The sequence below is a fragment of the Ochotona curzoniae genome, unplaced genomic scaffold, assembly GCF_017591425.1.
Source record: "Ochotona curzoniae isolate NIBS_2020 unplaced genomic scaffold, NIBS_Ocur_1.0 scaffold_1852, whole genome shotgun sequence".
Taxonomy (NCBI): Eukaryota; Metazoa; Chordata; class Mammalia; order Lagomorpha; family Ochotonidae; genus Ochotona; species Ochotona curzoniae.
In genome coordinates this window covers 55,402,482-55,409,139 of record NW_024467087.1, presented here as the reverse complement: position 1 = coordinate 55,409,139, position 6,658 = coordinate 55,402,482, and the positions used below count along the sequence as shown (strand labels likewise).

Sequence of the window (6,658 nt, the reverse complement as noted above, 5' to 3'; positions counted from 1 at the left end):
TTTCCCTTCTCTTTCTGTGACTCTTTCAAATTTAAAAAAGGCAAACCTTTCAATTTTTTTTTTCCTGTGAGCATGCTGACAATATGTAACATCCTGCTTTCTTATGACATGTAAGACTTTTTCTGACAAATTCCCTGCTAACCTTAAATTCACTTTTGTATTATTTGCTGCTATTCTCTTGCTGCTTTCAAGGTCTTTTGCTTGTTTTTGCTTTTTTGACAGCGTACAACATGTTCTGGTCTAGTTTTCTTTGGATTTAATATAATTGGCTACATTTCCTTCTTGTGGATATTTACTTCTTCCTACAAATTTGAGAAGTTTTCTTCTAGAATTTCTTCAAATAAGATTTCTACTCCCCTTTCTTCTTTTTCTCTTTCATAAAATCCTATAATTTGAACATTTCCTGATTTGAGGAAGATAGCATAGAAACCAGAGTTACTGGGTCCTGTCTGTGTGGAGATCACATAGCTGTGGGACAAACCTGAAGCGTAGAGCCACTGATGACAGCCTAGTGCTGTATTGTGAAGTCTGGAACTACTGGAGTCAATCCAGAGCTAGGCTGACCAAGGGACCTAATTTATCAGTCACATCTTGAGCCTGGGGTTGTGAAACTACCTTTCACTACTGTGGATTTAGAGACTCTGTCCACACGTACTGAATCTGACACTGGACAGGCCTGGATGATCTTAACTGGAGGGAGAGGTCTGAAATTTGGCCTTACGGAGGTCAGCTCAGTATTGGATCCATCTGAATATAAGTACCACTTAGAGGTCATCCTGGCAATAGGTAGGCGGGGAGACCATGTCTGCCAGTGATAATTTCTCTTTCTCCAAGCAAACACTGTATTGGAAAGTATGTTTGCCAGCCTGGTTCTGGGCTGGTCTAAAACTAGAGTGGCCTGGGAATCTGCATCCGTGTGACTTGGCTATGAAACCAAGTTGTTCATTCTTAGCCTGATGCCTAAAGCTTTGAGGGCCAGCCTTGTCATGGTTCCTACTATAGCAGGAGCTGGAAACTGAGTGAGGATCTTCACTTCTGGGTGACTGCTCAAAGAGGGCTCTCTTTCAGGCTTTGGTGAAACGTTTTCCTGGAATACTACCGAAACACAAAAGACCCTTGCATAGATGTACTTCTGTTGACCAGACAACCTCTTGGAGGTAAGGAATCTTCTTGGCTCTGGTGCTGAATCCTGGGGCTGTGAGTAGCAATGAAGTGTTGGGAACTAATAAGTCTCCTAAACTTTTTAAAATTCCCATCCTTTCTACTTTTCACCTCTATGGGTTTTTTTTTTCCCAAATGACCTATCTTATGTTTTGTATGTTTATTTGTTTTACTGAATCATGCTGCTATAGATGGTCTGTATTATAATTTTCATCTAATTTTATTTGATTTTTTAAAATCTAATTTTGATTTCCCTTAAAAATTTTTATTTTTGGTTATTTATTGTACTATCATTGAATCTGTTTTTTATTTTTTCAAAGATTTAAAGTTTGCTGAGCTTCCTTAAAATAATTATTTTGAAGTCTTGGCCTGGCAGTTCTTACATCCTTAGACTCAGGTATTAGGAGAATTTTATCTACTTTTGGTGGTGTTTAGTCAGATCGTCTCATATATTTTAAGGTTCTCCATTTTGGTGTGTATGTTTATAGTTATTATATGTTCATAATTTATGACTGTTGCTAATATATATTATCTCTTTTGACAGCTTTTCAACAGGTCTATTTTTTCTGACAATACTGTCGCCCTGTTGAGTTTCATTTGGTTACTATTCGCATGGACTATCTTTTCCCATATTTTCAATTTTAACCTTTTTATGCCTTAACTTAAACCAGTCCCTTACCATAAAAGGGCTATCAATGTGAGGGGATGGATATGTTAACTAGCTTGGTTGTGGTAATCATTCCACAATGTGTATGTTGAAGACATGTTTCACACCTTAAGTGTGTACAGCTTTTGTTTGCCAGTTGCATCTCAATGAAGCTGAAAGAAGTTTTATTAAGGTGAGTCTCATCCGTAGCACTTAGTGAAATTTGAGTTTTTACAAATACAGTCTTTCTACCTCTGCATTTTCAGAAAAAATAAGTGCTAAATGAAAAATATTTGGTTTTTGTCAGTTAACTCATTTCAATGTACAATTCCTTAGTGATAATACACTCACACTAGTGTGAAATAGATCTACAGTATTTTTCATACTGCATAATTGAATCTTTGTGCCCATTAGGTAACTCTCATTTCCCCCTCCTCCAAGCCCCTGATAATCACCATTCTACTTTCTGCTTTTATGAATTTGGTACTTTATATATGCATATTTAGTGAGCTCATAGAATATTTGCAGTTTTGTAGCCAGATTTTAGTTTAGTGTACAAATATTTTTAAGACATTGTTTTCAATTTTGGGGCATATAATCATTATACAAATTACACCTTTAGCAGAAGTTACATGTCAACTGTCACTGCTTAGGATGAAATACAGTTAACACAAATAATTACATCTCTGTACAATCTTCACACAACTTCATATTTGGTAATTTCCTCCAAATCTCTAACACCAAGCCAGAAAGCATTATATATAATGGGATAGGATATTTCAGTCATCAAAGCATCATCTTTGCTGAGCCAACAGATTGTTCAATTACTGCTTTAAAGTAATACCATGTTTACTGAACTCTATAGAAGCACTGAGGATGTTACATGTCCCCAATTCATGTATGATGATAGAATCCACAAAAAATGTCAATGTGAAAACATAGTAACTAGGTTAACAGTCACTATTACCTAAGATAAATAAATCCTATAGGTAGAAAACACCTGTGTATTACTGCATAGTTGTTAATGAACAGCTTACAGCAAAGATGGCAATGGACTTTGTAACGGGCATCACACAAAATATGTAGAAACATATTAAGTTATTTTTTCCTACTGACATCAAAATAAAACTAGGCTCCCGTTTGTTATAACTCCAGTTTTTCTGCAGTCACAAATATTAGATAGCATACTACAAGCAGTAATGAGCAAATCTGTATATTAAAAAACAAACAAACAAACAAACAAAAACCAAAAAGCACCATACTGATTCTGTGTAGCCTTTCCTAAGAAATGACTATGCACTGTGAGCTATGATACAGCATGGAAGTAGTCATTCATCTGAGCCACAGTGACTCAGACACACATAATCTATTCATTCTTCATAATGAAATATGTATTCGTATGTCAGTACTTTTGCAGCTTTCATTTATTTCTCACAGGGGTGCTCTGTGGAATCAATAGTTTATCTGTATAACTAATCAGCGTAGTGCCTGGCATACAGCAAGCTCTCCATGCACATTAATATTTTTTTCTGTTATGTGGACCAGTCTGTCCATTACAACAAGAAAATTAGCCAGCATGCCAGGAGAATAATCAGAAGAAGATACACTTACATATGCAGGAGGTTTGTCATTGCTATTATGCCTCCACTATTTCCCAAATCTGCATATACTAATCTAATTCGCAAGATTGCAATCTATTATTCAGATTATACTGCATTTAAATTTTTTTTTCTCTAAATTTATGCTGTGGCCGACAGCCTAAAGCAATACAATCCCAATCGAACACGTGTATTATAAAACCACAGAAGAACAATGTGCACTGAATTACAGTGTCCTTTCGCTATAACTTCTTTAACAAAGAGTTACCGGTGTAATTCAGGACAACCTACCTCATAAACTTAGTTTCTTCTTTACATCCTGCAAAATTTTGCTTGAAAAAACATTTTCCATCCTCACTGTCTTCTTTTCCATAGAAACGTTAACAACTACTACAAAGTTCTTTCTCTAAGTAAAAAACCCCATTAGAAAAGGTACAATAAGAGATATGTTCTTATAAGACTCAACATACCTATAAACACAGACTTTCAAGTAAATTACAGATTCTAATCTACGTAAGGAATTTGGTATGAAGGTGCTTTGTCTTTAAGTCACTGTTTTTCTATCAGAAAAGATAAATAACCAAGAACATTTCTAGTCTATACTAAAACTAATAAAATGCTGAAGTAAAAAAGCTGTCTTTGTTAAAAAAAAAAAACAAAACTCAGACCACTTCTTTGATGATCAAATAAGGAGGAACATAAACTTTTCCTGTGAAAACATAAAAACATACCTGAATGTGAAAGGTACATGATTAGGGCCCTGTGTTAACCTGAAATTCTTACTACCCAGAGTTCAAAACAGGACATACCCCTAATAGACCCTTCAGATACACACACACACACACACACACACACACACACACACACACACACACAAAACGGTCGAGTTTGTCCTGATTAAAAAGCAGAGTCTGGAAACAAAGCATGGAAACTCCTCCACTGTACTCGAACCAAGAACGCATAAACTGAAGGCAGATCACCTCTAAATGGAATAATTACTCTAAAAGTTCCAGAGAAATCATTTCAAGAAAAATGAGCGGAACTTCCATGGTGCATGCGATCTCAGTGTCTATCTCATTTCAGGAGCCTGTTAGAGTAGGCAGCAACCAGTGTCACTCTGAGGTTTGATATCTGGTTCTTTCACGTTTTTTCACGTTGTCTTTTGATTGGGGTTTGGCACTGTCATCCTTGGGTATCTTGGTGATGTCAAAGGCAGTCAGTGTCTCTGGTGTCCACTGAGTACTTGTAGGAGGAAAATCAAAGGCTCTACAAGATCGTAATTTGCTTCAAGTTCCAGTTGCGGAGCATCGGTTGGATTGTTTTTCAAAGTAAATAAATCCATTTTCTCTCTGACATTGTTCGAGTGTATTTTTCACAAGGTTTGCAATCTCCAGGTCCTTTGGTGTTTCTATATCCTTTGCATAGTGCTTCTGCTTTGCGTAAAATTTTTCTGCTTCTTGGATGGAAGCAATAACCTAGTGGCTCAAGTTCTCACTTGAATGCACCAGGATCCCATTTGGACGCCGGTTCGTGTCCTGGTGGCCCTGCTTCCCATCCAGCTCCCTGCTTGTGGTCTGGGAAAGCAGTCAAGGATGGTTCAAATCCTTGGGATCCTGTACCCGCGTGGGAGACCTGTAAAAGCTCCCGGCTCCTGGCTTCAGATTGGCTCAGCTCCAGGCATTGTAGCCACTTGGGGAGGGAATTAGCAAATGGAAGATCTTCCTCTCTGTCCTCCTCTCTGTATATCTGACTTTCCAACAAAACTAAATACATCTTTAAAATTTTTTTTCTGCTGCTTCTAGAGACCCAAATGCTTCACCACATTTATCACTAGCTAACAAAGTCTGACCATGATAACAGTAAAAATAAGCTGTGTAGAAACACATTTTCAGGTGACGACATTTTCTCCATTTAGCAGAGTACGCAGGCTCCAAACTGGATAAAGTATGATCAGCTTTTTGATAGAAATTGGCTGTTTCATATGCCAAAGAAGCAATTAGTCCAGACGCATGTTTTAATTCAATTGCTCGAGTAATTGTTACTACTTGAGCTTCAGCCTGACACTGGATAATATAAGCGTCTACGAGACGAGCCTCTAAATCCCTTCCCTTTTCTGCAGGTGTGATAAGTTTTAGCATGTAACTTTCCTTTAAGTGTTTAAAAATCCCAGCCTCAATCTTTAGGCTTTGGTGAACGAACACCTTTTGCTTCTTTCTTTGTACGTCCTCTTTTCCAGCCAGTCTTGAAGCCTATTTCCTATACCATAGAGCTACATTAAACCCCATGGGAACCAAAAAGAGCATTCTGCTGGGCACTGGGAACCTGTCATTGTAATCTATCAGTCCACTCGAAATTTTGCATATATCGTAATTTACTTTCTTCAGAGGATGAATTTATAAAAACTTGTAAAAGTGAGAAATGTAAATCTGCTGCAATCTTTACCATTTCTAGATTACAGCTTAAGTCAGTGAACCATTTAAGGAGTCTTGCCCTGCATGATCTCAAGTCATCGCACATTTTTGCAGCAGGAGGGCCAGTGATTACACCATAATAGTTAAAAGACACGGGAGCAGCGGCTTTTAATGGGTTCCTATGAAACCAATGTGTCATTTTCTCCATATGTTTTTGGAGTATGTCTGAGAGTCTGTCAGCAGTGCTTCTGAGGAAAGAAAGGTTGTGCCACAGTCCGCAAGCGAGGAAAGGAGGGAGTTGGTGAACCGAGACTACTCTACTAGACAGGAAGGCATGCCAGCAAAGGGCCAGGGTCACGTGGCCCAGCCGCCATGACAGCTAGCAAGGTAGTGGCACATAGGCCCAGGTTGGGGGTGGCCTCTCTCCTCAGTGCACTCTGTCCAACTGCCCCTTGGATTGGTTCCTTCCTCGTCGTCCCTCATGGGCCGGCGACCCCACGCTCTCAGAGCAAGGGCAGTGCTGGCTCGGCCTTCCAAGCTGAGGAAGGATGCCGCACTAGCAATGGCGCCCCCCTGTGGGAAGCGGACAGCCTCCGTTGGTAGAGTTTTGAATGTAGGCCATTCTCTCTGTAGTTAGGTGGAACCTGCGTGTGATTTTCATTTATATTTCCCTAATAGCTAGGGAGCTTAAGCATTTTCATGTGTGTAAGCCATTTGAATTTGTTATTTTGAAAAAATGTGTATTCATTGAGTTCCTGAAGCTCTTTGTAAATCTTGGATATTAGTTCCCTATCTGCTATGTAAGCTGCTAAGACTTTCTCCCATTCTGTTGGCTGTCTGTG

The 6,658-nt window shown here is 38.7% G+C and overlaps 1 pseudogene; it reads right to left on the bottom strand.

Moving 5' to 3' along the window:
- Positions 1–4,495: 4,495 nt before the first annotated feature.
- Positions 4,496–6,067, bottom strand: LOC121169146 (annotated as a pseudogene).
- Between the last annotated feature and the right edge of the window lie 591 nt (positions 6,068–6,658).